This window comes from Pseudophryne corroboree, chromosome 5 (genome assembly GCF_028390025.1).
Source record: "Pseudophryne corroboree isolate aPseCor3 chromosome 5, aPseCor3.hap2, whole genome shotgun sequence".
Classification (NCBI taxonomy): Eukaryota; Metazoa; Chordata; class Amphibia; order Anura; family Myobatrachidae; genus Pseudophryne; species Pseudophryne corroboree.
The window spans coordinates 68,705,828-68,713,583 of record NC_086448.1 but is presented as its reverse complement, the minus strand read 5'-3'; positions in this window follow the sequence as shown (position 1 = coordinate 68,713,583).

The following is a 7,756-nucleotide window of genomic DNA, read 5'->3' as shown; positions in this document are numbered from 1 at the left end:
AGAAGTCGGTGTGCAGTGTCCGTTGGTGTGGAGAGTGAGGAGAGAAGTCGGTGTGCAGTGCTCCGTTGGTGTGGAGAGTGAGGAGAGAAGTCGGTGTGCAGTGCTCCGTTGGTGAGGAGAGAAGTCGGTGTGCAGTGTCCGTTGGTGTGGAGAGTGAGGAGAGAAGTCGGTGTGCAGTGCTCCGTTGGTGTGGAGAGTGAGGAGAGAAGTCGGTGTGCAGTGTCCGTTGCTGTGGAGAGTGAGGAGAGAAGTCGGTGTGCAGTGTCCTTTGGTGTGGAGAGTGAGGAGAGAAGTCGGTGTGCAGTGCTCCGTTGGTGTGGAGAGTGAGGAGAGAGGTTGGTGTGCAGTGCTCCGTTGGTGTGGAGAGTGAGGAGAGAAGTCGGTGTGCAGTGTCCGTTGCTGTGGAGAGTGAGGAGAAAAGTCGGTGTGCAGTGCTCCGTTGGTGTGGAGAGTGAGGAGAGAAGTCGGTGTGCAGTGTCCGTTGCTGTGGAGAGTGAGGAGAGAAGTCGGTGTGCAGTGCTCCGTTGCTGTGGAGAGTGAGGAGAGAAGTCGGTGTGCAGTGCTCCGTTGCTGTGGAGAGTGAGGAGAGAAGTCAGTGTGCAGTGCTCCGTTGCTGTGGAGAGTGAGGAGAGAAGTCAGTGTGCAGTGCTCCGTTGGTGTGGAGAGTGAGGAGAGAAGTCGGTGTGCAGTGTCCGTTGTTGTGGAGAGTGAGGAGAGAAGTCGGTGTGCAGTGCTCTGTTGGTGTAGAGAGTGGGGAGAGAAGTCGGTGTGCAGTGCTCCGTTGCTGTGGAGAGTGAGGAGAGAAGTCGGTGTGCAGTGCTCCGTTGGTGTGGAGAGTGAGGAGAGAAGTTGGTGTGCAGTGCTCCGTTGCTGTGGAGAGTGGGGAGAGAAGTCGGTGTGCAGTGCTCCGTTGGTGTGGAGAGTGAGGAGAGAAGTCGGTGTGCAGTGCTCCGTTGTTATGGAGAGTGAGGAGAGAAGTCGGTGTGCAGTGCTCTGTTGGTGTAGAGAGTGGGGAGAGAAGTCGGTGTGCAGTGCTCCGTTGGTGTGGAGAGTGAGGAGAGAAGTTGGGGTGCAGTGCTCCATTGGTGTGGAGAGTGAGGAGAGAAGTTGGTGTGCAGTGCTCCGTTGCTGTGGAGAGTGGGGAGAGAAGTCGGTGTGCAGTGCTCCGTTGGTGTGGAGAGTGAGGAGAGAAGTCGGTGTGCAGTGCTCCGTTGTTGTGGAGAGTGAGGAGAGAAGTCGGTGTGCAGTGCTCTGTTGGTGTAGAGAGTGGGGAGAGAAGTCGGTGTGCAGTGCTCCGTTGGTGTGGAGAGTGAGGAGAGAAGTTGGGGTGCAGTGCTCCATTGGTGTGGAGAGTGAGGAAGAGAAGTTGGTGTGCAGTGCTCTGTTGCTGTGGAGAGTGGGGAGAGAAGTCGGTGTGCAGTGCTCCGTTGGTGTGGAGAGTGAGGAGAGAAGTCGGTGTGCAGTGCTCCGTTGGTGTGGAGAGTGAGGAGAGAAGTTGGGGTGCAGTGCTCCATTGGTGTGGAGAGTGAGGAAGAGAAGTTGGTGTGCAGTGCTCCGTTGCTGTGGAGAGTGGGGAGAGAAGTCGGTGTGCAGTGCTCCGTTGGTGTGGAGAGTGAGGAGAGAAGTCGGTGTGCAGTGCTCCGTTGCTGTGGAGAGTGAGGAGAGAAGTCAGTGTGCAGTGCTCCGTTGGTGTGGAGAGTGAGGAGAGAAGTTGGGGTGCAGTGCTCCGTTGCTGTGGAGAGTGAGGAGAGAAGTCGGTGTGCAGTGCTCCGTTGCTGTGGAGAGTGAGGAGAGAAGTCGGTGTGCAGTGTCCGTTGCTGTGGAGAGTGAGGAGAGAAGTCGGTGTGCAGTGCTCCGTTGGTGTGGAGAGTGATGAGAGAAGTCGGTGTGCAGTGTCCGTTGCTGTGGAGAGTGAGGAGAGAAGTCGGTGTGCAGTGTCCGTTGCTGTGGAGAGTGAGGAGAGAAGTCGGTGTGCAGTGTCCGTTGGTGTGGAGAGTGAGGAGAGAAGTCGGTGTGCAGTGCTCCGTTGGTGTGGAGAGTGAGGAGAGAAGTCGGTGTGCAGTGCTCCGTTGGTGAGGAGAGAAGTCGGTGTGCAGTGTCCGTTGGTGTGGAGAGTGAGGAGAGAAGTCGGTGTGCAGTGCTCCGTTGGTGTGGAGAGTGAGGAGAGAAGTCGGTGTGCAGTGTCCGTTGCTGTGGAGAGTGAGGAGAGAAGTTGGTGTGCAGTGTCCTTTGGTGTGGAGAGTGAGGAGAGAAGTCGGTGTGCAGTGCTCCGTTGGTGTGGAGAGTGAGGAGAGAGGTTGGTGTGCAGTGCTCCGTTGGTGTGGAGAGTGAGGAGAGAAGTCGGTGTGCAGTGTCCGTTGCTGTGGAGAGTGAGGAGAAAAGTCGGTGTGCAGTGCTCCGTTGGTGTGGAGAGTGAGGAGAGAAGTCGGTGTGCAGTGTCCGTTGCTGTGGAGAGTGAGGAGAGAAGTCGGTGTGCAGTGCTCCGTTGCTGTGGAGAGTGAGGAGAGAAGTCGGTGTGCAGTGCTCCGTTGGTGTGGAGAGTGAGGAGAGAAGTCAGTGTGCAGTGCTCCGTTGGTGTGGAGAGTGAGGAGAGAAGTCGGTGTGCAGTGTCCGTTGGTGTGGAGAGTGAGGAGAGAAGTCAGTGTGCAGTGCTCCGTTGCTGTGGAGAGTGAGGAGAGAAGTCAGTGTGCAGTGCTCCGTTGCTGTGGAGAGTGAGGAGAGAAGTCGGTGTGCAGTGCTCCGTTGCTGTGGAGAGTGAGGAGAGAAGTCGGTGTGCAGTGTCCGTTGCTGTGGAGAGTGAGGAGAGAAGTCGGTGTGCAGTGCTCCGTTGGTGTGGAGAGTGATGAGAGAAGTCGGTGTGCAGTGTCCGTTGCTGTGGAGAGTGAGGAGAGAAGTCGGTGTGCAGTGTCCGTTGCTGTGGAGAGTGAGGAGAGAAGTCGGTGTGCAGTGTCCGTTGGTGTGGAGAGTGAGGAGAGAAGTCGGTGTGCAGTGCTCCGTTGGTGTGGAGAGTGAGGAGAGAAGTCGGTGTGCAGTGCTCCGTTGGTGAGGAGAGAAGTCGGTGTGCAGTGTCCGTTGGTGTGGAGAGTGAGGAGAGAAGTCGGTGTGCAGTGCTCCGTTGGTGTGGAGAGTGAGGAGAGAAGTCGGTGTGCAGTGTCCGTTGCTGTGGAGAGTGAGGAGAGAAGTCGGTGTGCAGTGTCCTTTGGTGTGGAGAGTGAGGAGAGAAGTCGGTGTGCAGTGCTCCGTTGGTGTGGAGAGTGAGGAGAGAGGTTGGTGTGCAGTGCTCCGTTGGTGTGGAGAGTGAGGAGAGAAGTCGGTGTGCAGTGTCCGTTGCTGTGGAGAGTGAGGAGAAAAGTCGGTGTGCAGTGCTCCGTTGGTGTGGAGAGTGAGGAGAGAAGTCGGTGTGCAGTGTCCGTTGCTGTGGAGAGTGAGGAGAGAAGTCGGTGTGCAGTGCTCCGTTGCTGTGGAGAGTGAGGAGAGAAGTCGGTGTGCAGTGCTCCGTTGGTGTGGAGAGTGAGGAGAGAAGTCAGTGTGCAGTGCTCCGTTGGTGTGGAGAGTGAGGAGAGAAGTCAGTGTGCAGTGCTCCGTTGGTGTGGAGAGTGAGGAGAGAAGTCAGTGTGCAGTGCTCCGTTGGTGTGGAGAGTGAGGAGAGAAGTCAGTGTGCAGTGCTCCGTTGGTGTGGAGAGTGAGGAGAGAAGTCGGTGTGCAGTGTCCGTTGGTGTGGAGAGTGAGGAGAGAAGTCGGTGTGCAGTGTCCGTTGGTGTGGAGAGTGAGGAGAGAAGTCAGTGTGCAGTGCTCCGTTGCTGTGGAGAGTGAGGAGAGAAGTCAGTGTGCAGTGTCCGTTGGTGTGGAGAGTGAGGAGAGAAGTCGGTGTGCAGTGTCCGTTGGTGTGGAGAGTGAGGAGAGAAGTCGGTGTGCAGTGCTCCGTTGCTGTGGAGAGTGAGGAGAGAAGTCAGTGTGCAGTGTCCGTTGGTGTGGAGAGTGAGGAGAGAAGTCGGCGTGCAGTGTCCGTTGGTGTGGAGAGTGAGGAGAGAAGTCAGTGTGCAGTGTCCGTTGGTGTGGAGAGTGAGGAGAGAAGTCAGTGTGCAGTGTCCGTTGGTGTGGAGAGTGAGGAGAGAAGTCGGCGTGCAGTGCTCCGTTGGTGTGGAGAGTGAGGAGAGAAGTCAGTGTGCAGTGCTCCGTTGGTGTGGAGAGTGAGGAGAGAAGTCAGTGTGCAGTGTCCGTTGGTGTGGAGAGTGAGGAGAGAAGTCAGTGTGCAGTGCTCCGTTGGTGTGGAGAGTGAGGAGAGAAGTCAGTGTGCAGTGCTCCGTTGGTGTGGAGAGTGAGGAGAGAAGTCAGTGTGCAGTGCTCCGTTGGTGTGGAGAGTGAGGAGAGAAGTCAGTGTGCAGTGCTCCGTTGCTGTGGAGAGTGATGAGAGAAGTCGGCGTGCAGTGCTCCGTTGGTGTGGAGAGTGAGGAGAGAAGTCGGTGTGCAGTGTCCGTTGGTGTGGAGAGTGAGGAGAGAAGTCGGTGTGCAGTGTCCGTTGGTGTGGAGAGTGAGGAGAGAAGTCAGTGTGCAGTGCTCCGTTGGTGTGGAGAGTGAGGAGAGAAGTCAGCGTGCAGTGTCCGTTGCTGTGGAGAGTGAGGAGAGAAGTCAGTGTGCAGTGTCCGTTGCTGTGGAGAGTGAGGAGAGAAGTCGGTGTGCAGTGCTCCGTTGCTGTGGAGAGTGAGGAGAGAAGTCAGTGTGCAGTGCTCCGTTGGTGTGGAGAGTGAGGAGAGAAGTCAGTGTGCAGTGTCCGTTGCTGTGGAGAGTGAGGAGAGAAGTCAGTGTGCAGTGTCCGTTGCTGTGGAGAGTGAGGAGAGAAGTCGGTGTGCAGTGTCCGTTGGTGTGGAGAGTGAGGAGAGAAGTCAGTGTGCAGTGTCCGTTGCTGTGGAGAGTGAGGAGAGAAGTCAGTGTGCAGTGCTCCGTTGCTGTGGAGAGTGAGGAGAGAAGTCGGCTTGCAGTTCTCCATTCATGGGGAAAGGAGCTGACTGGATCAGTATGATATCCCGGCGGTCAGCTAGAATACCAGCGGTGAGCGCCGCATGTCCCCGGCAAATTGACACATACCGAGCCGATGCTGTCACTGTGTTCTGCAAGGGGAGAAGGGTGCCGCTGCTGTCACTGTGTTGGGGGCGCACTGTCATTGTGTTCTGCAATGGGAGGGATAACGCTGCTGTCACTGTTCTGCTGTTGTGAACGCCGTACTTTGCCGTTACTTTGTCAGCTTCTGTGGAGGGCACCAAGGAAGTTGTTTTTTTAAGTGGATGGGTGGGACATTTATATCTACATAACACAAAATATGTGTGTATTTCTATATGTATTGTATCGTGGTGGAGGGGGCACCAACACTTATCTTGCCTCCGGGCGACTGGGGCAAATTTACGCCACTGACCGTATGGTTCTATCATACTACAGGGAGGACTGCTTCTATTGTTTGGACATATATATAAACTGCTTGTATGCTCTGCTAACCTGTTGGATTCTAAAAACATTCAAGTGCTTCTAACTACTAAAACCCTGCTTGCTACCCTGCGGACATGAGAGACATTGAGGGAACATTCTCCAGTTATAATGTAGTGCTATTGTAAATGCAAATGGTGCCCATACACTTGTGCAATTGAGCACAATGCGATATCGCGCATCGATTTCCCTTGAAGCTCCCCGTACGATAAATCGCATCGAAAGTGCTTTCTTTGTGCATTCGATGCGCATATAATCATGCGATTTATCGCATGCCCCTTTGCGACCAGAAATTGGGTGACCAGAAACGGGTGGAGGGGAGTGTTCAGGAAGTGAGCTAAATACCTCACAGATCGCACATCGCAGTGCGATAACTCAAATGTGGTAAACACAGCATGCGAACGCACGTGTGATCTGATAAATATTAAGTACAGCACATAATATCTTGAGACGCGAGATTCCTGCGCATCGCATCGGGGGACACATTCGATGTGCATACAATCCTGTGATTTATCGCATCGATGTGGTTGAAATCGAAGGGTTGTACCAGATATCTCACAAGTGTATGGGCACCATTAGAGTTAATGTACTACATGCTTAGATAGTACTACTGCTAAGTTGTTTACAAATAGTCCTGAATGATTTGTGTGTACTACTATTAACAACTAATGCATGATATTCAGCTGCCTTCTTGTTAAACCTAACCAATTACTTTTAGCACTATTGACCTCTCGTTCCTAATAATAAATAAATGGTCACTCTCCTAATGAGTGGTGACTTGTTTTGGGGTTTGCTTTGGGGTCCTCATTCTTCTGCCTAGGTGGTCCAGAGTCTTCAGGAAAGCCGTGGACGACAACATCTGTAAGGACTCAGGTACAACACCTCCCACAGACACCCAACTACTAGTGGCTTATTACACTGTACACAGGGAGCATTACTATGGTACATAAAATACAATTGTTTTGGTTTTTAATTTGGCTAACGTCATTGAAAGTGTTTTTTGGATATAATAATAATATGGGGCAATGGCTATGATGGAAAGAGATAATGCTGATATGATGCTGATATGAAGATGCTAAAGAGACTTGAGGGTGCGCTAAATGCACTAAAATGGCAGGAGATAGTAAGCACACCCCTTGCGCAGCATTAAGCATGAAGCACTGCAGAGATGTGTGTCTCTCTAGGATCACTGGAGGTCTCTTCAAAATGTTGTTATGGGACACACAAAGTTCTAGTTATGATTGGTCACTTAAAAAAAACACTTTTTAAATTACCTTCCCATTTGTCTCCCCACCATGTACAGAGCAGCCACCATTGGCGGAAGTAGCACTCCAGCAGGGTGTGCTGCCCCAAGTTGACAATGGCGAGCATACTGGGCCACATTCTCTAGGACCTCATTGTGTGGGGACTGTCTCTGAGTTTCAAATATAATGCCAGACACTTCACCAAATTTTGCTATAGGACCATGTTCCATCCCTGGGCTGCCACCTTTTGCTTAACCTGCTCACCATTTGGGCAGATGTACTAAGCCGTGGAGAGTGATAAAGTGGAGAGAGATAAATGGGCATATGTATCAAAGCTTGGAGAGAGATAAAGTGGATGGAGATAAAGTACTGGCCAATCAGCTCCTAACTGTCATGTTATAAGCTGTGTTTGAAAAAATGACAGGAGCTGGTTAGTTGGTACTTTATCTCTTCCCACTTGATCTCTCTCCAAGGCTTAGTAAATAGACCCCAAAGTATCAACCAATCAACTACTTTGTGTCATTTTTCAAACATCAGGGGAGAAAAAAGGAAAAATATTCCCCCCAGCACACTGAAAAGGATCAGCCAAGAGATATGGATACTACATGATAATAGAAATATAGAGATCTTAGTTTGCATATATTTGAAAAGATATGTTTAAGCCACCAGGACGTGTCAAGGTGTCTCATTTGTGGTCCTTTATGTTACGTAATAGTACCACTTTGGGTCATATAATTGCACATTGTTATGCTATGGTACATTATAATAATAGCACATACTGTACCAGCACACCCTCCAAATACTGGCCGCATCCATGCCTCTCAGGACAGTAATATAAAATGGTGGTTGCTCAAATATTTTTCCTGTTTTTCCTGTCTAGACTAACCCCTCCCTCTCATGTACCTGTGACGCACCATTAAATTGATTTGAGCAGCCACCATTTTATATTACTGTTCTGAGAGGCATGTATGGTACCAGCATTTGTAGGGTGTGCTTCTCCTTGTAGTGCCATTTGGAGGATCTTGGGGTGCCTC